The 24,462-nt window shown below is 38.0% G+C and overlaps 1 protein-coding gene across 1 annotated transcript in view; it reads right to left on the reverse strand.

The window, feature by feature from the left end:
* Positions 1-24,462, reverse strand: part of DPYD (dihydropyrimidine dehydrogenase) — an 811,158-nt gene that overhangs the window by 55,560 nt on the left and 731,136 nt on the right. The gene's annotated exons all lie outside the window — the stretch shown is intronic.

The following is a 24,462-nucleotide window of genomic DNA, read 5'->3' on the forward strand; positions in this document are numbered from 1 at the left end:
TTTTGGTCTATATTCTGACATTTTTAAATGACCCAGCCTTCCTTGTAGATATTCTAGTAACAGGTAAGATAAAATGGCATGGACCTGCCTTAGCAACACTCAGTGATGATCAAACAGATTTGAAAATAAAATATTCAAGGAGAATGGTTTGAAGGATAAATTTTTCTAGATTTTCTAAATTTTATTTCTAGGTGTTCTAAATTCAAGTTTTAGAGATCTACTTAACTAGATGGTCCTTTGTAAAAATCTCATCACTGTCAACAGTGAAGGATGGTGTAAAGTGCTGCACTAGGAAACCCACATTGCATTTGTTATCGGGATGGGGCTCTAGAACATAGTATCTTTGTAAGGATATAACAGACATTTCTGGAGGGATTCTTACCAGAAAAAGCTGTGCTTCATTCATTTCTGTTGGTTTATACCTACAGGTATTATGAATTGTATATGTGATTGTTCCACTTTTTGCATGTTGCTAGGCAGTTTAGAATCTTATTTTCAACAATGCTTTATTAACAAACACAAGGCCACTCATAGACAATGGCTACTAACTCCATTCCTTTTCCATTTTATTTTTCTCACTTTAATATCTACCCTCTGATTTTTTCCCTTTCTAAGATCTATCTAACCATCTGTCTATCATCTACTTATCCAGTTATTACTTATAACTTGAAAATCATTGTAAGAAGTTTTAAATATGAACAGAGTTGAGGGAAAAAAATTAGAAATTTCTATTTCATACAAACTACATAAGATAGCACTTTATTTGTAGAAGGTACTCAAGGGTTTCCTGACTGAACTCAAAGAATTTCAAAGCACTGAAAAATCCCAGAGAAAAAGGCTATAGGTCAGATGTAATCAGTCACTAGAAGGAACCCAAATAGGCTTTTGGTCAAAGTTGAAGACAATAATATGGTACTCATTGTTATTGGGTTTCATGTATTTATAGTGACTCATACTTCATAATTTTACATAAAAAGAGTGAGGCAACATATGCAGTATTTTTCCCTACTATAATCCTCATAAAGAGGGTCTGAAAGAGAATGGTACTTTTCATGCATGTACCAATACTCAGGCACCACTACATCAGCTAACTCAAACAGCAGTCACAAAAGTCACATCAATATTTCTCTTACCTCCACCTGAGAAAGGTTAGTGTTATGGGATGTGCACAAGAAGAAGGGCAAGGAGCATGGATTGCTGGTCCCTGCTGTATGTCAGAGCAAGACAACTGAAATACACTGAGAAGGTCAAGAGCAGTGGAAGCTGAAGAGACAACTGTTTGTGTGTGTGTGTAAATGTTCATAGGATCTGAAGAAACCTCAGTACAAATGTCAGTTTTCATGACCTGATCACATATGACTCAATACAGAGGTGAAATCAAGATGCCCCTACTGAGAAGTTCAAAGTATAGACCCCTGAAGAATAAGACTGCAGCAAGCCAAGGGATCCAGTCATAACGGGAAGGAAATCCATGAACACACTTTTCATATTATGCTCAGTTGGACTAGCAATGAAGATCATTAAAAACTGAATAATTTTAGTTTCTAGGGTTACCTTATTTTATTTTTTTACATTACAAAACTTTTCATTCATTTATTTACCTTTTAGTGTATGCTTTTTAAATGAAGATATATGGTTGCTAAGGTGTCTACAATTTAAAATACACTTGAAAAGATTTCTGTGACTTTCACAATTACCATGCTATTAACAGTGAACACAACTAAAATTGGGAGGGACATGGAGAAAGAAGCCGAGGAAAAAAATTGTCTTTAAAGATGTTTTTAAAGACACACACACAAAATATAATTCCTTCATTATCTTCATCAGACTTTCTTACATCTCAGCATTCTTTAGGTCAATCAGTCAAATCGCTGCTAATGCTTTCATCAACAGGAACATCATGATTGAGGTTAACACATCTGTGCAAAAGCTGTTACATTATAATAAAAAATTATAATGCTAAGAACTTTTTCCCTTAAGTGATATAGAAAATGCCCCTACAGATAAACTACTATTATATATCATTTCATTAATCTATTCCATGTTCATTACCTTGGCTATAGTATAGTTTACTAGGATAGGAAATGAATAAGATGCAGGAAATCTTTATAGCATAAGAAATATGCATAAAGCATCTTGTTTCTATATTTTACAATTATAAAGGTAAAATAATACTATAGAAAAAACTGACACATAGAGAAAAGTAAAAGAAAAACACACACAGAAATCCAGCGCTCTAAAATTGGTATTCTTATGGGTCCTCCTTCCATCTTTGTCATGTGCAAGTCATCATGATGTAAAATTACTGTTAGAATGTGTTTGCTCATTTTGCATTTTATCACGTGGAGTGTGCCATATCACTGCCTAGAAACTGAAATACTCTAACTAATGATATACCATAATTTAATCAATTTTCCATATTGCTTCCAAGTTTTTATAGTTAGTACTATTTGATTATTAAATAATGATGAAGTGAACTTGTGTGCACATTTAAAAAGATGTATTTGGGAATATTTCCTTAGAATTAATTCAAAGGCTTTAGATTATAGGATTTCTTTTCCAAAGAGTTGAAACTATTTCCAAAGTTATCAATATTTACAAGATCGGAGAGAGGGAGAAGATGGCAGAAGGGTAAAACGCGGAGATCACCTTCCTCCCCACAGATACACCAGAAATACATCTACACGTGGAACAACTCCTACAGAACACCCACTGAATCCTGGCAGAAGACCTCAGACCTCCCAAAAGGCAAGAAACTCCCTACATACCTGGGTAGGGCAAAAGAAAAAAGAAAAAACAGAGACAAAAGAATAGGGACGGTACCTGCACCAGTGGGAGGGTGCTATGAAGGAGGAAAGGTGTCCACACAGTAGGAAGCCCCTTCGCGGGTGGAGACTGCGGGAGGCGGGGGGGGCAGGTAGTTTCAGGGCCACGGAGGAGAGCGCAGCAACAGGGGTGCAGAGGGCAAAGTGGTGAGATTTCTGCACAGAGGATCTGTGCTGACCAGCACTCACCAGCCCGAGAGGCTTGTCTGCTCACCCTCCAGGGCGGGCGGGGCTGCGAGCTGAGGCTAGGGCTTCAGAGGTCGGATCCCAGGGAGAGGACTGGGGTTGGTGGCGTGAACACAGCCTTTAGGGGGTTAGTGCGCCACGGCTAGCTGGGAGGGAGTCCGGGGAAAAGTCTGGACCTGCCGAAGAGACAAGAAACTTTTTCTTCCCTCTTCGTTTCCTGGTGCGCGAGGAGAGGGGATTAAGAGCGCTGCTTAGAGGAGCTCCAGAGACGGGTGCGAGCCGCGGCTAACAGCGCGGACCGCAGAGACGGGCATGAGCCGCTAAGGCTGCTGCTGCCGCCACCAAGAAGCCTGTGTGCGAGCACAGGTCACTCTCCACACCCCCCTTCCGTGGAGCCTGTGCAGCCCACCACTGCCGGGGTCCCGTGATCCAGGGACAACTTCCCCAGGAGAACACACGGCGCGTCTCAGGCTGGTGCAACATCACGCTGACCTCTGCCGCCACAGGCTCGCCCCACACTCCATGACCCTCCCTCCCCCCCGCCTGAGGGAGCCAGAGCCCCCGAATCAGCGGCTCGTTTAACCCCGTCCTATCTGAGCGAAGAACAGACGCCCTCCGGCGGCCTACACACAGGTGGGGACAAATCCAAAGCTGAACCCCAGGAGCTGTGTGAACAGAGAAGAGAAAGGGAAATCTCTCCCAGCAGCCTCAGGAGCAGCGGATTAAATCTCCACAGCCAATTTGATGTACCCTGCATCTGTGGAATACCTGAATAGACAACGAATCATACCAAATTGAGGAGGTGGACTTTGAGAGCAAGATTTATTATTTTTTCCCCGTTTCCTCTTTTTGTGACTGTGTATATGTATGCTTCTGTGTGACATTTTGTCTGTCTTTGCTTTCACCATTTGTTCTAGGGTTCTATCTGTTCGTGTTTTGGTTTTTACTTAAAAAATTTTTTTTCTTAATAATTATTTTTTTATTTTAATAACTTTATTTTATTTTACCTTACTTTATTTCATTTTCTTTTATCCCCTTCCTTCCTTCCTTCCTCCCTCCCTCCCTCCCTCCCTCCCTCTCTTTCTTTCTTTCTTTCTTTCTTTCTTTTTTTCTTCTTTCTTCTTTTTCTCCCTTTTATTCTGAGCTGTGTGGATGAAAGGCTCTTGGCGCTGCAGCCAGGAGTCAGTGCTGTGCCTCTGAGGTGGGAGAGCCAACTTCAGGACACTGGTCCACAAGAGACATCCCAGCTCCACATAATATCAAACGGCGAAAAACTCCCAGAGATCTCCATCTCAACACCAACACCCAGCTTCACTCAACGACGAGCAAGCTACAGTGCTGGACACCCTATGCGAAACAACTAGCAAGACAGTAACACAACCCCACCCATTAGCAGAGAGGCTGCCTAAAATCATAATGAGTCCACAGACTACCCAAAACACACCACCAGACGTGGACCTGCTCACCAGAAATACAAGATCCAGCCTCATCCACCAGAACACAGGCACTACTCCCCTCCACTAGGAAGCCTACACAACCCACTGAACCAACTTTAGCCACTGGGGACAGACACCAAAAACAATGGGAACTACAAACCTGCAGCCTGCGAAAAGGAGACCCCAGACACAGTAAGATAAGCAAAATGAGAAGACAGAAAAACACACAGCAGATGAAGGAGCAAGATAAAAACCCACCAGACCTAACTAATGAAGAGGAAATAGGCAGTCTACCTGAAAAAGAATTCAGAATAATGATAGTAAAGATGATCCAAAATCTTGGAAATAGAATACAGAAAATGCAAGAAACATTTAACAAGGACCTAGAAGAACTAAAGATGAAACAAGCAATGATGAACAACACAATAAATGAAATTTAAAATACTCTAGAAGGGATCAATAGCAGAATAACTGAGGCAGAAGAACAGATAAGTGACCTGGAAGATAAAATAGTGGAAATAACTACTGCAGAGTAGAATAAAGAAAAAAGAATGAAAATAACTCTCAGAGACCTCTGGGACAACATTAAATGCACCAACATTCGAATTATAGGGGTTCCAGAAGAGAAAAAGAAAAAGAAGAGAAAAAGAAAATATTTGAAGGATTATAGTTGAAAACTTCCCTAATATGGTAAAGGAAATAGTTAATCAAGTCCAGGAAGCACAGAGAGTCCCATACAGGATAAATCCAAGGAGAAATATGCCAAGACACATATTAATCAAACTGTCAAAAATTAAACACAAAGAAAACATATTAAAAGCAGCAAGGGAAAAACAACACATAGCACACAAGAGAATCCCCATAGGGTTAACAGCTGATCTTTCAGCAGAAACTCTGCAAGCCAGAAGGGACTGGCAGGACATATCTAAAGTAATGAAGGAGCAAAAGCTACAACCAAGATTACTCTACCCAGCAAGGATCTCATTCAGATTTGATGAAGAAATTAAAACCTTTACAGACAAGCAAAAGCTGAGAGAGTTCAGCACCATCAAACCAGCTTTACAACAAACGCTAAAGGATCTTCTCTAGGCAAGAAACACAGGAGAAGGAAAAGACCTACAGTAACAAACCCAAAACAATTAAGAAAATGGGAATAGGAACATACATATCGATAATTACCTTAAATGTAAATGGATTAAATGCTCCCACCAAAAGACACAGACTGGCTGAATGGATACAAAAATAAGACCCATATATATGCTGTCTACAAGAGACCCACTTCAGACCTAGAGACACATACAGACTGAAAGTGAGGGGATGGAAAAAGATATTCCATGCAAATGGAAACCAAAAGAAAGCTGGAGTAGCAATTCTTATATCAGACAAAATAGACTTTAAAATAAAGACTATTAGAAGAGACAAAGAAGGACACTACATAATGATCAAGGGATCGATCCAAGAAGAAGGTATAAGAATTGTAAATATTTATGCACCCAACATAGGAGCACCTCAATACATAAGGCAAATATTAACAGCCATAAAAGGGGAAATTGACAGTAACACATTCATAGTAGGGGACTTTAACACCCCACTTTCACCAACTGACAGATCATCCAAAATGAAAATAAATAAGGAAACACAAGCTTTAAATGATACATTAAACAAGATGGACTTAATTGATATTTATAGGACATTCCATCCAAAAACAACAGAATACACATTTTTCTCAAGTGCTCATGGAACATTCTCCAGGATAGATCATATTTTGGGTCACAAATCAAGCCTTCATAAATTTAAGAAAATTCAAATTGTATCAAGTATCTTTTCCGACCACAACGCTATGAGACTAGATATCAATTACAGGAAAAAATCTGTAAAGAATACAAACACATGGAGGCTAAACAATACACTACTTAATAACGAAGTGATCACTGAAGAAATCAAAAAGGAAACCAAAAACTACCTAGAAACAAATGACAATGGAGACATGATGACCCCAAACCTATGGGATTCAGCAAAAGCAGTTCTAAGAGGTAAGTTTATAGCAATACAGTCCTACCTTAAGAAACAGGAAACATCTCGAATAAACAACCTAACCTTGCACCTAAAGCAATTAGAGAAAGAAGAACAAAAATCTTCAAAATTAGCAGAAGGAAAGAAATCATAAAGATCAGATCAGAAATCAATGAAAAAGAAATGAAGGAAACGATAGCAAAGATCAATAAAACTAAAAGCTGGTTCTTTGAGAAGATAAACAAAATTGATAAAGCATTAGCCAGACTCATCAGGAAAAAAAGGGAGAAGACTCAAATCAATAGAATTAGAAATGAAAAAGGAGAAGTAACAACTGACACTGCAGAAATACAAAAGATCATGAGAGATTACTACAAGCAACTCTATGCCAATAAAATGGACAACCTGGAAGTAATGGACAAATTCTTAAAAAGGCACAACCTGCCAAGACTGAATCAGGAAGAAATAGAAAATATGAACAGACCAATCACAAACACTGAAATTGAAACTGTGATTAAAAATCTTCCAACAAACAAAAGCCCAGAACCAGGTGGCTTCACAGGTGAATTCTATCAAACATTTAGAAAAGAGCTAACACCTATCCTTCTCAAACTCTTCTAAAATATAGCAGAGGGAGGAACACTCCCAAACTCATTCTATGAGGCCACCATCACCCTGATACCAAAACCAGACAAGGATGTCACAAAGAAAGAAAACTACAGGCCAATATCACTGATGAACATAGATGCAAAAATCCTCAACAAAATACTACCAAACAGAAACCAACAGCACATTTAAAGTATCATACACCATGATCAAGTGGGGTTTATTCCAGGAATGCAAGGATTCTTCAATATATGCAAATCAATCAACATGATACACCATCTTAACAAATTGAAGGAGAAAAACTATATGGTCATCTCAATAGATGCAGAGAAAGTTTTCGACAAAATTCAGCACCCATTTATGATAAAAACCCTGCAGAAAGTAGGCATAGAGGGAACTTTCCTCAACATAATAAGGGCCATATATGACAAACCCACAGCCAACATCGTCCTCAATGGTGAAAAACTGAAAGCATTTCCACTAAGATCAGGAACAAAACAATGTTGCCCACTCTCACCACTCTTATTCAGCATAGTTTTGGAAGTTTTAGCCACAGTAATCAGAGAAGAAAAGGAAACACAAGGAATCCAAATTGGAAAAGAAGAAGTAAAGCTGTCACTGTTTGCAGATGACATGATACTATCCATAGAGAATCCTAAAGATGCTACCAGAAAACTACTAGAGCTAATCAATGAATTTGGTAAAGCAGCAGGATACAAAATTAATGCACAGAAATCTCTGGCATTCCTATACACTAATGATGAAAAATCTGAAAGTGAAATCAAGAAAACACTCCCATTTACCATTCCAACAAAAAGAATAAAATATCTAGGAATAAACCTACCTAAGGAGACAAAAGACCTGTATGCAGAGAATTGTAAGACACTGATGAAAGAAATTAAAGATGATACAAATAGATGGAGAGATATACCATGTTCTTGGATTGGAAGAATCAACATTGTGAAAATGATTCTAGTACCCAAAGCAATCTACAGATTCAATGCAATCCCTATCAAACTACCACTGGCATTTTTCACAGAACTAGAACAAAAAATTTCACAATTTGTATGGAAACACAAAAGACACCAAATAGCCAAAGCAATCTTGAGAATGAAAAACGTAACTGGAGGAATCAGGCTCCCTGATTTCAGACTATACTACAAAGCTACAGTAATCAAGACAGTATGGTACTGGAACAAAAACAAAAATATAGATCAATGGAACAAAATAGAAAGCCCAGAGATAAACCCACGCATATGTGGTCACCTTATCTTTGATAAAGGAGGCAGGAATGTACAGTGGGGAAAGGACAGCCTGTTCAATAAGTGGTGTTGGGAAAACTGGACAGGTACATGTAAAAGTATGAAATTGGATCACTCCCTAACACCATACACAAAAATAAGCTCAAAATGGATTAAAGACCTAAATGTAAGGCCAGAAACTATCAAACACTTAGAGGAAAACATAGGCAGAACACTCTATGACATACAACACAGGAAGATCCTTTTTGACCCACTTGCTAGACAAATGGAAATAAAAACAAAAATAAACAAATGGGACCTAATGAAACTTCAAAGCTTTTGCACAGCAAAGGAAACCATAAACAAAACCAAAAGACAACCCTCAGAATGGGAGAAAATATTTGCAAATGAAGCAACTGACAAAGGATTAATCTCCAAAATTTACAAGCAGCTCAATAACAAAAAAAAAAAAACAACCCAATCCAAAAATAGGCAGAAGACCTAAATAGACATTTCTCCAAAGAAGATATACAAACTGCCAACAAACACATGAAAGAATGCTCAACATCATTAATCATTAGAGAAATTCAAATCAAAACTGCAATGAGATACCTTCTCTCACCAGTCAGAATGACCATCATCAAAAAATCTAGAAAGAATAAATGCTGGAGAGGGAGTGAAGAAAAGGGAACACTCTTGCACTGCTGGTGAGAATGTGAACTGTTATAGCCACTATGGAGAACAGTATGGAGGTTCCTTAAAAAACTACAAATAGAACTACCATATGACCCAGCAATCCCACTACTGGACATATACCCTGAGGAAACCATAATTCAAAAAGAGTCATGTACCAAAATGTTCATTGCAGCTCTATTTACAATAGCCCAGAGATGGAAACAACCTAAGTGTCCATCATCGGTTGAATGGATAAAGAAGATGTGGCACATATATACAATGGACTATTACTCAGCTATAAAAAGAAACGAAATTGAGCTATTTGTAATGAGGTGGATGGACCTAGAGTCTGTCATACAGAATGAAGTAAGTCAGAAAGAGAAAGACAAATACCGTATATATGGAATTTAAGAAAAAAACATGTCATGAAGAACCTAGGGGTAAGACAGGAATAAAGACACAGACCTACTAGAGAATGGACTTGAATATATGGGGAGGGGGAAGGGTAAGCTGTGACAAAGCGAGAGAGAGTCATGGACATATACACACTAACAAACGTAAGGTAGATAGCTAGTGGGAAGCAGCCACATGGCACAGGGATATCGGCTCAGTGCTTTGTGACCGCTTGGAGGGGTGGAACAGGGAGGGTGGGAGGGAGGGAGACGTAAGAGGGAAGAGATATGGGAACATATGTATATGTATAACTGATTCATTTTGTTATAAACCAGAAACTAACACACCATTATAAAGCAATTATACTCTAATAAAGATGTGAAAAAAAATTTTTTACAAGACCACCAGTTTCATACCAATACTTGACATTGTCTTAATATACGTAATTGTAATTTTTCTGCTTATTTGTTATGTGATATAAAAAGGAGAACTTATCTTTCTTTTAATTTTCTTCAAAAAGCAGTGGGCTTGAAAAATTTTTTTATGTTCTTTATTAGTTGTGCTTTTGTTCATGTATTTGACTATAGAGGTATCAAGATATTTTTCTAAAAATTTTAATTTAACCTTTTATTAAATAAAAATAGTAACTCTGCCACATTTATTATACTCTCCCTAAATTTATTGCTAGCCTTTTTAATTTAGGCTATACATTATGTACACAGGTTTTAAAATTTATGCATATAAATCTATAAATTATAATTTATATGTGTATTAATAAATGGAGTCTATAATTGTTGGTATTACCTTTATTTTACTTTTAAATTGCTTTTCAATAGTGATAACGTACAGGGATATTAAACTTTATTTTCTTGTAAGTTTTTAAAGTTTATAGCTAACATACAGAGAAATCTATTTGTTGGTGTATTTTTCCTTTTTGTTGCTTTTTAAAATTGATTACCTATAGAAGTTTGATAAATATTCAGTTTTAATTTCTACCTGTTCTCTGGTTTGTTTTTTATATCTAACTATTTAATCCATTTGGAATTTGCTTAGGTGTATGGTATGAGACATTTTCGATTTTTTTTCTACGTAACTGCTATATATTATCATGTAATACATTTTAATTAAAAAATACTTTCCCACTGTTGCATGAAACTTTCTGTGATGCATAGAATTCATAGAACTTACTATACATACAAGGTTCTATTTTTAATTTAAAAAATTATATTCCATATAGGTGTAGACTGTTCGTTAAGGGCTAATTACATTGATAATATATGATAATTACAGGAAGCAACATTACACTGATAATTTCCTTATCTTCTAGGGAATGACTTTTGACCAAGCTGGGCTTTGGAGAGTTGGCACTGGGCTGATCATAAGTTTTCAAGAAATGAGAAGGATATTGCCTTCAATTTTTAAACTAAGTTATTATTCTATCTCCAAAATGAAAATAACCCTTCTCATTATATCTGAGTATAAACGTCTGTTTTCCTTTGGTAAATGAACTGTTTAAAATAAAACTGCATTTTGTATCATCACATAGTATTGTGAGCATGGATTCTGAAGCCAGACTGGCTGAGTATAATTCTCTGGGCTGCTACTGACAGGCTGGATAGTTTGGGGCAAATTACTTAATCTCTTTGTGCACTACTTTCCTCATAAATAAAATGACAATAATAACAGTCATTATCTCCTGGGGTTATTACAAGGATTGAATGAATATTTATATTATTTTACCTAGTTTTAGAGGAAAAGGGGAAACTGTGTTAACAAAAGTTTCCTAGAAAGGGTTATCATTTGGCTAAATCTTAAAACATTAAGTAGACGTCCACTATTTGAATTTTCCATTTTGACACCAGTTTCGGAAGCTGGTGGTTGCCGATTTAGCAGAGAATTTTTACTACATACTTTTAGAAAGTTCTGCCCAGCTCTGCTGGGACAAGTAGAATATTGCTTTTTCAAAGAAGTTCTAGCATAGGTTTCTCTTCAGATCATATAAATCTTTTGCCTTTTTTTTTCAAAGAAGTCTTAGGCCTAATGATGAAGTATGTCAATACTGCCTTTGACAGCTATCTCCTCTCAGTAGAACTAGTGCTGAGAGTACCCCAGTGTTGAGAGTATACATGGTAAAAGATCTGATAGAATAATTTACACACAGGTGAATAGTAGCTAGTGGGTTACTTCTTTTAGGCAGGATCTTATGTACATTTTTTATTTAAAAAGTGTCTCAGAAAGAATTGATATTTAAAAATATCACCCTAAAGGGCAGCTTAATCCACTATTTTTCTGGGTTTCTCTAAGCATTAAATTTGGTCACCATGAAGCAATAATCCTAGAGTTATTAGCTTAGGTCTACTAACACACACTTCTACTTAGTTGATTTAGCTAATCCTTAGCTTCCACTAAGAATTGATATGGTATAGTTATTTGAAGGACATTTTTGTATCTTTCACAAAACAGCAGTTGTAGGCATTGTACATTATATTAAGGAATATTTCTTAAATATGGATCCATGTAACAAAATTTCCCAATATTTAGTGCCTGTCAGAGCAAAATATTGTCTCTTAAGGCAAACCTAAACTTCTCCTTTTATCAGACCACAAGCACTGCAAAGCCCATGACCTTCTTTAGTTTCTTGGCTACCATTAAGTTTAAAGCTAAACTTGGTGTCCTGTTTCAGTACTATAGCTTATCTTTGGTTTCTGATACAAGTACTTCTTACTTCCTAAATGATTCCTGATCACTCTTAAATTAAAAAAAAAAAGGAATTATCTTAAATATTTTAAATCTATAAGCTGTTTTAAAAAGCATATAGGTACATGAATGAAATAGTTATTATCTGTATTCCTCTTTTGACCTTTGTTAAATGTTAATTTTTAAAAGACAGTGGTAAATTTTTTTATTTCCAAGTAAATTTCAAGGTCCTACAGCAGGATAGGATTTCTTGTTTTATACCTTCTATACCCTTCACTTATAGGTACTCAATAAATAACTTGATTGGCTGACAGCTGTCTTTTAAAAGAGGATGTCTAGCTTTCGTTAAAAAATGATGGGTTAATAGAAATATTGAGCCAACAGAGGCTTTCTGTTATTTTCAAATTACTCCACAATGGTCTATGATTATTTTCTATATGTAAGGGAGAGTATATCCAGGATCACCACTCTTTAAACTGGAAGGAATTTTGACAGAGTCCAGTTCCTTTATTTCAGGGATTAAGAAAACAAGGCCCAGAGAGTTTATATCATTTGCAAAGGTTACATGCGAAGTCATTAGAAAGTCAAGACTGGAATTAAGGCTTCTCATTTTCTAGTCAAGTCATCTGAGGCCAATCTATTTATTCACTTTCTACATCCACACAATAAGAATGACTTGCACACATTTTAAGGTTTGAAATCAAGCATGACCCTAATTAGAATCTTCATTCATAAAACTCTAAGCTTTAAAAGCGTTAGGAGTCATGACACAAATAACAAAGTTCTAAGAGCTCACTGTGCCAGGCCCTGTGTTAAACATGTTTTATTATTTCATACAATCTTCACAATAACCCTCGATGTAAGTATTACTGTTATTCCCATTTTACAGATGAGAAAATGGGTGGCAGGCCCCATGCTTACTACCAAGATTCAGCTGAGCTGAGCTGAGCTCTCATTTACTATGAGTATTGCCTCACAAATCCATTACAGTACATGCTTTCCTTTTTAGATATGTAGATATTTTTTCCTAAACCAGACTGGGCTACCGTAATAATCCTCTACTAGAATCCTTAATTCCTACCCACTTAGGCCTTTTCCCTGGAAACTTCCTGCCATCAAAACAGTAATTCATACTCAGCCCTTCAGGACTTAAGTCACAAGTAGTGCTGGAATCCAAGAAAACACCAAGTATTCAGACAAATCGGGGAGGAATCATCTGAATTCCTTCAAAAGTCAGTGAAAAGAAGATGCTGCAATTAAGGAGTACCTTGGAGGAATGTAGGAATCAAATTTGTGAGGAGAAGGAAGGAATCTAAGGTGAAAGCAACTGGATCCTTTCTTTGTTTATGCCATCCTCAACACCAGTAAAGAGGGGCGTACTAGATTGTCTTGGACTAGAAAGAAGAGCTAAAATGGACAACTAACACCATAATATTTCAAAGTGACACATATCAGAGAAAGTCTCAGCTAACCACTTCATTCCATAAGTATGATATTTGCGAAAGGTGATCACCTGTTAATGTTGCTGATGAAGCCTAAGGAATCATGTGGCAAATGCTGAGGAAATAGTTCAATTCGAACCAGATTAATTGTTCACCTGTTGGTGCCACAGTTCTGTGTAGTGGTTGTCGGGTCTTTTTGTAGCTGTGGAATACAGGGCCTTCTGAAAATGCTGAGAGTGTAGTGTCTTCCCGGAGCCGACTCTACTAGATGCCAGCCTCAATCACGCATGTGCCAGCTAATACCAGGCCACACAACCCATCAATGTTTTCAGCATATTTAATCATCTGCCTTGGAGAGACAGAAAATATTACTATTGATTTAGCTTGGTGTTTAATGTGGTTGTTAAATTTTAAATCACTGTACGATGACCAATACTTTGGGTAGTAATGTAATTCTTCCAGGTTTATCATCTCTCTAGAAGCTTAACTATTTAGTTCATTGTGTAGCATTAAATTCCAGACAGAGGAATAATTTTTAATAACACAAACACTTAATAGAACAACTTTTCTGTAAGCTTTCTCCTAATGGTAACAGGAAAAGACAATTGCTCTCACTGTGCTCCTCTGTAGACGTTCTGCCTGCTCTGTATCTCTGTCGGTTTTTCCATAATGTGCTCTTGGCACACTTACTTTAGGATTGCCGGTTTGAGAGCACTGCTTTTTTTATCCTTGTCATCAAATGTGATATTTTGAGCATTCAAGATACACTGCAAGTGTGGATAAATATTGAGACTGATTAATATTGAGACTGAAATGGAGAACATGTAGGTTCATCTACCTCTTTATAAAATGAGCCTTTAGGAAATTATTTCATCTTGGGGATATGTCTGGCTATTCTACACAATTTTTTTTAAAAGGCTAATAGTTAATGTGCCAGGCAGCACTCCTTCTGTACTCACTGCCTACAGGCAGAGTGGTCTTGGTAGGTACACACCTTAACATAGCATAACATCAACTCTTGCCTTTCCCACAGAGAGACTGATGGCTCCACTGAGTACACATCCCTGATCCAAGATGTTAGTGAACACATTTCTTATCGGCAGTGGAGCTCTCAAAGGTTTCTTCACTGTTCACCAACCACGTTCCAGTGTGGAGGAAGGATGTTAGCTAGGTATGGGACTAACAGCAGATGCAATCTGGGTATTCAAGCTGACCCTACTGGTGGATGTTGGCTGCACACTGAATGTGGCCTGGCTGAAACCTGTTCCTATATGAGTGTGGCACGTGGAAATTGGAACAGATGGCGGGGTCAGTAATAAGAAACTTGTTTGTTGTTGCCGATTGGAGGCCATTTCTCCTGCCAGCATGACTCCACAGATTTATCCTGGCATTGGTGACCAAGGGGAGACAAACAACGTTGTTCAACAAGCATTCTGAAAGATAGCATATGGCCAGGAATAAATCTCCAGAGAATACCAGGATGTGTTGTGTTGTGCTACACTGTGGTAGTATTGCTCCTAAGCAGTAGAGGGCATGGTGAGTTCGTCTGGTTAGCAGTATAAATAGAAGTGACTGAAAACAGCAGCAAATATAATCTGGTGAGCTTGGGAGCAATTGTGTGGTGTGCTGCTTCTAAGATTACTTGCTTAATAAACTGCGTTTGTTTCATTCTTTCTCATTTTACTACCAGAAAATATTCACATGGGTTGGGTTTTAGGGTGACAAAGTGTTGAGAATGTTTGTTGATTTTATATACATACATATATATATATATATATATATATATATATATATATACACACACACACACACACACACACATGTGCGTGTGTATGTATATATGTATATACATAGTAACTAATAAGAGAGAAGCATTAATGATGCTAGTCTAGAAGCTTAGTTAATTGGGAGTCTCTGGGGGGAGCAACTCAAGTTGGTGTCTGCTAATTAAGGCAATGCATTTTCCAGGGATTTAGAAAACCAAGAGCCCGTCTGACTTTATGACCACTCATGGGTTATAATGCAATAGCAGTGACTAGCTTTCACTGATTCTACTCACATGGCTGACTTGGTTAGATGCATTTCACTCTCACAACAAAAACTCGTGGGCAGTAATATAGTAACATTAGTTATAGAATAAAATACCAAGGTGATTCCACTTTAACATTTTTTCAGAAATCTAGAAATTTTGTCATTTAGTTTGGTCCTTTTGATAAAAAGAAACCTGTCACAATTGCATATTTCTTCAGAAGCTTTGTGGATTCACAAATCTTATTCAAATATAGATTAATTTCCTGAGATACCTCCAAATTAGGTATCCTGAAATTCCATTCATCCAGTTTTGATCCATGCCGGCTCTGGTTCATTAGTGCTGAGCAGGTCCTGGTGCCTCAGATCCTTCTCCCTCATTTCTGATGCTATAGCAGGATCTTCCCAATTACAACTGATCAAGTAAATGGGAGTTTTAGAAAACTGCAAGGTACTTTTCATTCTTCTGAGAACAAGTTATAAAAATAAAAATATTTACTGTTAAAGTGGTTTCACAAGATGAATCAAAGAAAAGTCAAACCATCATGAAAAACCCAATAATACAACTTCCAGATATGCAACAGAACAATGAAACAGTGCCAAAGCCAAAGACTTGGTTTTATTCATGGATTTAAAAAAATCTTGGACTTCTGGTATTTAAAACTCCTCTCCCCAGAATCTGGGTTTAATCCTAACATATGAGAGTGACCAGAAAAGCTCTGAGATCTGCCTAGGGTTTTAACCAAAAGCAAGAAAAGAACCTAGTGGGTTTGAGAGAGAATAGAGATGTTCCTGGCTAGTTTTGAAAGTGAAGCTCATTCAGTAAACTGTAGTATCAGTTTTTCCAAATCTCAAGTAATTAAGTTTTGTGTTATCCTACAAAGTTGAACGTAAGTGTGAGCTGAGAGTGGGCCTTAAGTCACATAGGTTTGCAAACAGGTGGAGGGTAGGGAAAGCTCTCTTCTGAGTAGATATTACACCTGCAAACCTTGTCATTATCATCCCAAACAGGGTGGAATGGGAAGTGCTACTATGGTGACCTGGCTTCATGGAAGAGGGTGCTTGCATTTTCTAGCACAGTTCCTGGCACACAATGGAAGCTCTATACATGCATGTCAGACAGAACTTCAAAGCTTGGGAGACCATGGGGCGGAAGGGCACAGAAGGTGGCCAGCAGGTTCCTGAGTTAGAAGGGAATTAAGTTAGGGCATGAAGATGGGCACCCTTGCTCCACTCTGCCTTACCTCCTTGAATTTATCTCCTGTTACTTCCCCCAACCATTCTACTCCAACACACTGCTCCTTGTTGTTCCTTAAGACTTTCACACTGCCTGTTCCTTCTGCTTGGAAATCTCCTCTCAGGCATCCACGTGGCCTATTCTTCACATCCTTCACCACTGTGCTCAAATGTCACTGTCTCAATGAACTGCAACCTGTCTCCTGACTCCCATACTTTTAACTGCCTTACCCTGCTCTGTTCTTCCTTTTATATAGCCATGCCTCCTAACACACTATCATTTCTCATCCTTATTGTTCTTTTTTTTTTAACAACTTTATTGGGGTATAAATGCTTTACAATGGTGTGTTAGTTTCTGCTTTATAACAAAGTGAATCAGCTATACATATATATATATCCCCATATCTCCTCCCTCTTGCATCTCCCCTTATTGTTCATTTTTATGTCCTCTCTCTTGAAGATAAGTTCTACAGGGGTAGGACTTATTTTTATTGATGAGTCCTAGCTGTCTAGAACAATGTCTGGCGAACAGGGATTTGATAGTTATCTTAGGTTTCTGTGCCATGTGAACTGAATTCCCTTTGAAGCATCACAGAATATGTGCTGAGGGAAAGTAAGGAATTATTGACTCCTATGCTAAGTAGCTGCAGTGCATATCCGTGATCTCCTACCAAAAGCCAGCATGCTGGGTATTCTAAAATCACATTCAAGAATTACTCAGTGGCTCTCGAAGAGATATATGCATTCCCATGTTCATTGCAGAAGTATTCACAATAGCCAAGGTATGGAAACAACTTGTGTCACACACACACACACACACACACACACACACACACACACACACACACAGGAATATTATTCAGCTATGAAAAAGAAGGAATTTCTGCCATTTGCAACAAAATGGATGGAGCTTGAGGGCATTATGCTAAAGGAAATAAGCCAGACAAGAAAAGACAAATACTGCATGGTATTACTTACATGTGAACTCTAAATAAAAAGGAAAAAGAAAAGACAGACTGAGAGAAACAGAGTAGAAAAGCGGTTGCTAGGGGTTAGGGGGAGGGTGGTGGAGGAAATTGAGAGAACTTGGTAAAAGGGTACAAGCTCAGTTATAAGATGAATAAAGTCTGAGGATCTAATGTATAAATGATGACTACAGCTGATAACGCTGTAATGTATATCTGAAATTTGCTAAGAGAGTAAGACTTAAATGTTATCACAAACGTAAAAAAAGCAAAAGAAAACAAGGTACATATGTGAGGTGATGTATGTGTTAATTAACTCTATGGGGGAAGAATCCTTTCACAATGTATACAAATATCAAATCATCACCTTGTACACTTTAAATATCTTACAGTTTTATTTGTCAGTTATATTTCAATAAAGCTGAAAAAAAAAAGAGAACTACTCAGGGACTCTCAAGTCAAATGGCAGGTCAAAGAGCTCCTTTGGATTCCTCCTTGGCTGTTTGGAAGTAGGGTCTACTAAATTAGATTTAGAGGTACTCAAGGTTTGAGAGCTATCCCTATATAATGCAGAGAGGATAGGAATTTAGACACCATTGGAAATTAAAATATATTGAAATGGAATCAATTTAGATTAGATAGTTCTTCAAATCAACTTGCACTCAGAGAACACAGGAGCAGTTTTTTAGTCAAAAATAATCAAACTTCACATTAAGGATAAATAAATCTATCTTCAGTAGGACTTCACCAAATATTTCTGGTGTTAGTGTGAAGAACTAACTTGAGAATTCTTTTTTTTTTTTTGCGGTACGCAGGCCTCTCACTGTTGTGGCCTCTCCCGTTGCGGAGCACAGGCTCCGGACGCGCAGGCTCAGCGGCCATGGCTCACGGGCCCAGCCGCTCTGCGGCATGTGGGATCCTCCCAGACCGGGGCACAAACCCATGTCCCTTACATCGGCAGGTGGACTCTCAACCACTGCGCCACCAGGGAAGCCCTAACTTGAGAATTCTGGTGAATGCATTTTAAAGAAAACTTCAGATAACATTAGGGAAGGAAAAGAAACTCACATCTTTCATATGGTTCTACACATTTAGAATTACAGATACATGAGAATCTCTCTTTTTCTCAAAGACCTAAGAAAAAAATCAAGAGATACAGAAAAAAAGGAGAAAAGAAATAAAAAGAAAAAGAAAAGATTCTAGGGATTTTTGTTTCAGTCCTCTTCAAATAGTTTATTCTCATCACTTCTATCGGATTTAACTTTCTCGTATTGGCTTAATTTCCCTTCCTCAGTGGTAGACTTAGAAAACTGCACTCCTTAAAAAAAAAACTTTACATAATAACCCTTTTTAAAAAAGAAAAGTAACAATTTTTCTTCAGCCTTTCTTTTTTTGGCTAAACTAAGTTTAATTTAGTCTACAAAGCTAAATAATGCCCTTCCGGATTTTGCTTTTTGGCACTTGAAAAGTCTGGATTCTTTTACATTTGGCTCTTCCAGGGCTATTTTGATAAAATATTTGATCAATATTCTTTAGAGACTCCTACAAAACCTTCTAAAGCTACTACTTTCATTTTTAGACTTTGTCACTATAAAAAATATATGTTCACTCTGGGAAATTAAGGAAATACAGAAAAGAAAAAGAAGGAAACCCAAATCACCCAGAATGCCTGCTCTCAGAAATGCCAGTTAATATACAGATATCTCCTTTGCTTTTTTTCCTGTCCACATATACATGTTTTTTGAACAAAGCTGGAATTATATTTAGATATCATTTAGTTTCCTACTTTTTTTTTAAACTTAATACGAGCATTTCTAGGTACAGTGTACATTATTTTTAAATATTATATTTATTTTAAAAAGGAGTCACTTTCATTCTACCAAGGGTGTTTATAACAAGATGTATTTTTGAAATCCTGCTTGGTAGAACAGTTATATAAGAAGTGGGGTATCTCAGCATTTGCTTTAACCACACTGGAATATTTAATGGCCAGCACATTTGGAACTGAGAACACTTGACCAATTAGAGTACATTCCTTGAACTGCAAAGTAAATAAACCCAGAAAAGTGATTTGAGGACCACTATTACTGATTGAGGTATCTGATTCTCTTGTCCACAGTGGAAAGAAACCTCAGGGATGAGTGGACCTAGACTCCTGAGTAAGGCATTTTAGCATCATCCAGTGACTGTAGAAATTAGGTAGACCCTTCTGTGCAGTAACTCAGTATATATAATGCATACATTTATAATGCTATCTATAAAATAGCAAATACAATCTTCATCTATATTCCACAAGTACTTTCTTAGAATTTAAGTTTTTCAAGCATTCACAGGCTAAAAATGAGTTCTTTTTAATCATAAGAAGTTTTTTACTATAGCATATTACCAGTGAACTTAGCTATTCATTACCTCAGGTTTAGTTTCTGAGATGAGTACAATTATAAACCAAAAAGCATTCTGAAAAGAAAACTTACAACCCATCTTTGTAGGGCCATTTCTTATACGTCATCTTGCAAATTTTACTCTACCAGAATTTGGGCAGAGTTATTCTTAATAAGTGTGTAAAGGCTGCTTTTCTGTGTCATCAAGAAGAGTTATTCCCCCAGCACATGCCGACTTATTCCTCTAGTGTATGCAGTATCCCCAGTTACAGACCTTTCCTACATGGTAATCATTATTCCTGTTTTGCTTTTCTGGTCATCAAACCCCAGTACGTATCACCATGAAACAAATGTCAAATAAACGATTGTCTCAGGAGAACCCCAGAGCTGAACGTTTGACTCTCAAGACTTTGGAACAATATTCTCTGACTTTAAGGCCTTTGATAATTCAAGTGACTTTTTAAAGCAGAAGGACAAGAAATAGGTATGCTTCCTTAAAGTCGATACATAGGCAAGTGTTTTTCTTCCTGCTTTGCACAAATATAGTAGAAGAATCTTTTATATTCTGGCAACCAACCAGAACTCTATTAACTGGTAGATGAAGTAAACTAAACTATATGTTCCAGATGTAATAGGGAACAAATGCACTCAATCCATGGAAGGTAAAGTCACAGCCCACAAATGGAAAGAACTAAAAGTTATCAGGTCATTCTACATGAAAAGTCCATTTTGACATTTCTGTTGTATTAACAATCTGTTCCTGCTTTGGTGGCCTTGGAAGAATGAACAGCAATATTCATAGTCTCTACTATCAGCCTTGTTAATTTTTTTGAAGACCACTGGATAGTTATTAACCTACGACTTTTCACTACTTGAAGTGTTCTCATTTCTATAACAAATAGATTAAAATCAACAGAGAAAAGTTCCAAAGAGTGACAAAGTTATTGGGTTTTCTTGAGATTGCTATGCTTACTTCTTCATAATGGAGGTCTTTTGAGTCATGGTGAAATATCACCTATTTGGAGTCATATGCTGTGCTTTAAACCTCTGGTAGATCAGAAAAAGAGAGAACTTGGGTCCATCACTGAAATCTGATGCAGCAAAGAGGAGTGACAACTGAAGGAGTCTTAGACGAGTTATCATATTTTCTTACAAATTACGTTCTTATTCATTCTACAGTTATGCCAAAATAGCATTCGTTCTCTCAGCAAATTTAACAAATAAAATAAAATACCTTTCAATGTAGTGGCTAAGATTCAGTGATGTTGAGGGAAGGATGATAGGTAGAGAGATGCTAGTATGGTACAGGGTGTTGGTGGTGGGGGAGCAAGTGTGCACCGTTAATAGGAGAAGATGTCAAAAAAAAATGAAGCATAATAATAGTGCAATTTATCCTTGCTAAACGTACTGCAGTGTGCTATAATTAAATATGAAAACCTAAATTTATCTCTATGTTCGGTTGTCATTAATTTAACAGGGAGTGCACATGTTCTAATCTAATGGCTGATTTTTTTTTTCTCCATGTGCAGCATATTAAAATGTATATTAGCCTCAAGGTGCATAAACACAAAATAATAGACCAAAGGTTTTGGCCTGTGGAGAAAAAAATCCATGCTCAAAGGCCGTCAAGTAGCTGTGATGCAGGGGAGACACTCACTTAGCCTCATTAAGCCAAAGCTCTCTTTTGCTTGTCTTTTGTTCTGCATGACAGCAGCCTCTTTGTTGTATAATAATTCATTCCGAGTTCGTTCCAAGCTACCGAAACTGGTGAACTGTGGCCATTTTAATGAGAAGTATTGGTGGTATGCATAATCTGGAAGCCACGTGGCCAGACAATCACAGAGCACTGCAGCCCGCAAAATGAGATATTGTCGAAATCACAAATTTGTCAAGTTGTTTTTGGACAGGGTATTATAATAAGCACTAAAATATGCATCCTATTACTCTGCATCTGCCAGTCAAAGATCACAGTAATGAATGCGTGCTGCAGGGTAAAACCAGGCCGTTTTCCTAAGTAAAACAAACCACAGAGTACAGAAAAGAATTATGCGGTAGGTTTTTTTGTTTTTGTTTTTGTTTTTGGCATTGCTCGATTTCTTTTTTTAATCCTTTTGCACCAGGAGTCAGGTTCTCCTGGCATGGTGTCCACTGCTAGCAGTGAATACACAGAACCTTCTGATGCCAGGGAGTTTACGTGAATACATTGCTTTTTAATAGGTGTGCTTACCAATGGAGAATACAAAAACCTCAAACTCAAAGCTTAAACTGAGTCTAATGAAGAATTCCTTGGAGACAAAAGAAAAAAAGAAGGATAAGAAAATCTCTCCCAATGATATGATGCCTTATGTTTTATCCTTTCCTACTTCAAATGGTTTAGGCTTTGGGGCTTGTTTTTTGTTTGTTTGTTTGTTTGTTTTCCCTGGGTTTTGTATCTGTTTGTCTGTTTCTTGCTTTTTTGTCTGTCTGTTGGTTTGTCTTTTTGGATTAACCTGAAGCTTCCATACTAGCCAGTTTAAGAAAACCAATACAGTGTATAAGGTAAGTCTTTTCACTTGTCAATAAAAATGGTCCTTAGGGAGAGTGACCATATAATTTATCATCTAACCCAGAGCACAATTGAGAATGAAAGGGAGAGGGGTATCAACAATTGAAGGCATAAAAAACTGGTTTGTCACAGGCAAACTGGCCTATATGATTATCCTAACTGTAGGTTTTTGGATTGGTAAATGTGAAAGAAACTCACAATGACCAAAGGAAGTACAACACATTCTGTTATTTTAGACAATCTGTATTAAACATGTAGGGGTTTTGTTTTTGTTTTTGTTTTTGCCTTCAGCTTACGGACTCTCCATAAAGCCCGGCTAGAAGTACAATGACTGGAAGACAATTGCAGAATAGGGGGAAGAATCCACCGTTCCACTCTTTTCTAACCACTCATTTAAACAAATTTTATTTGATCAGCAGGCACTATGAGAGACAGATATCTATAAAACTATGGTCCTCCTGGTGTTTATAAACAGGACTGGGGGTGGAAAGATGGTTAAAGACAAGTACCACAGTGACTCAAACAAACAGGTACACACATAGTAAATGTTCGTGTAGGTATAAACCAGATGGTCCCTTAGTTCAGAGGAGAGAAATATACTTGCTGGTGAGGAAAAATGAACAAAGCTTCCTGAAGTAGGTAATGACATCCTGAAGAATGCGTAGAATTTCATTAGGCAAGGACAATTGAGGCGGGGGAATTAATTGCACGTCATAAGCCGAGACGTTGAGGTTGTGATAGGAAGGAGGAGGGCATGTTTCAGGACCACCTGACTCAGAGATGATGCTGTATATGCAGAGGAATAACAAAAGTAAGATCATATAACAGATTGCTGTGGGATCCCAAAGAGCCTTGAATGCCAAATAAAAGAATCCCTTGGGCTTCCCTAGTGGCACAGTGGTTGAGAGTCCACCTGCCGATGTAGGGGACACGGGTTCGTGCCCCAGTCCGGGAAGATCCCACATGCTGCGGAGCGGCTGGGCCCGTGAGCCATGGCCGCTGAGCCAGCGCATCTGGAGCCTGTGCTCCGCAGCGGGAGAGGCCACAACAGTGAGAGGCCCGCGTACCGCAAAAAAAAAAAAAAAAAAAAGAATCCCTTACGTCTATTGATCAAGCAGTGTCATTGAAGGCTCTGAACAGGAAAATGAGTTTTGGAAAGAGTAAACTGGCAGTAATATATAAGAGGGCTGGAGCCGGAGAAGCTGGGAGGAGAAAGCCTACAGTTGAAGAGCAGGAGAGAGGTCCTAAAAACCTAAACTAGAATGTTGTTATTTGAGTCAGATAAATGGGGCTCATCCAAGTGCTCCCATTCTTTCTGAAATATTTCTACTGTGAGACTTACACATATTCCCCAAGTTGCATCATATCTTCTCTGTCTTCCGTGCCCTCAGCCACCAATCCATCTTGTTTTCATGAACATCTCTTCTGTGCCTTGTCTCAGGCGCAGTGATTGGAGAGCACGTGACTGGTCTTGAGCTCTACTTTGAAAATGCTCAGGACCAAGAGGGTGAGTCTATGTGACTTGGTATAGCCTAAGCTAGTAGGCATTTTCTTTTGCTTTAATGTTTAAAAGTGTAAGCACTTGGGCTTCCCTGGTGGCGGAGTGGTTGAGAGTCCGCCTGCCGATGCAGGGGACACGGGTTCGTGCCCCGGTCCGGGAAGATCCCACATGCCGCGGAGCGGCTGGGCCCGTGAGCTATGGCCGCTGAGCCTGCGCGTCCGGAGCCTGTGCTCCGCAACGGGAGAGACCACTGTTGTGGTCTCTCCCGTTGCGGAGCACAGGCTCCGGACGC

Source organism: Aethalodelphis obliquidens, unplaced genomic scaffold, assembly GCF_003676395.1.
Source record: "Aethalodelphis obliquidens isolate GAN/ISIS:26980383/991018 unplaced genomic scaffold, ASM367639v1 scaffold13, whole genome shotgun sequence".
NCBI classification, from domain to species: Eukaryota; Metazoa; Chordata; class Mammalia; order Artiodactyla; family Delphinidae; genus Aethalodelphis; species Aethalodelphis obliquidens.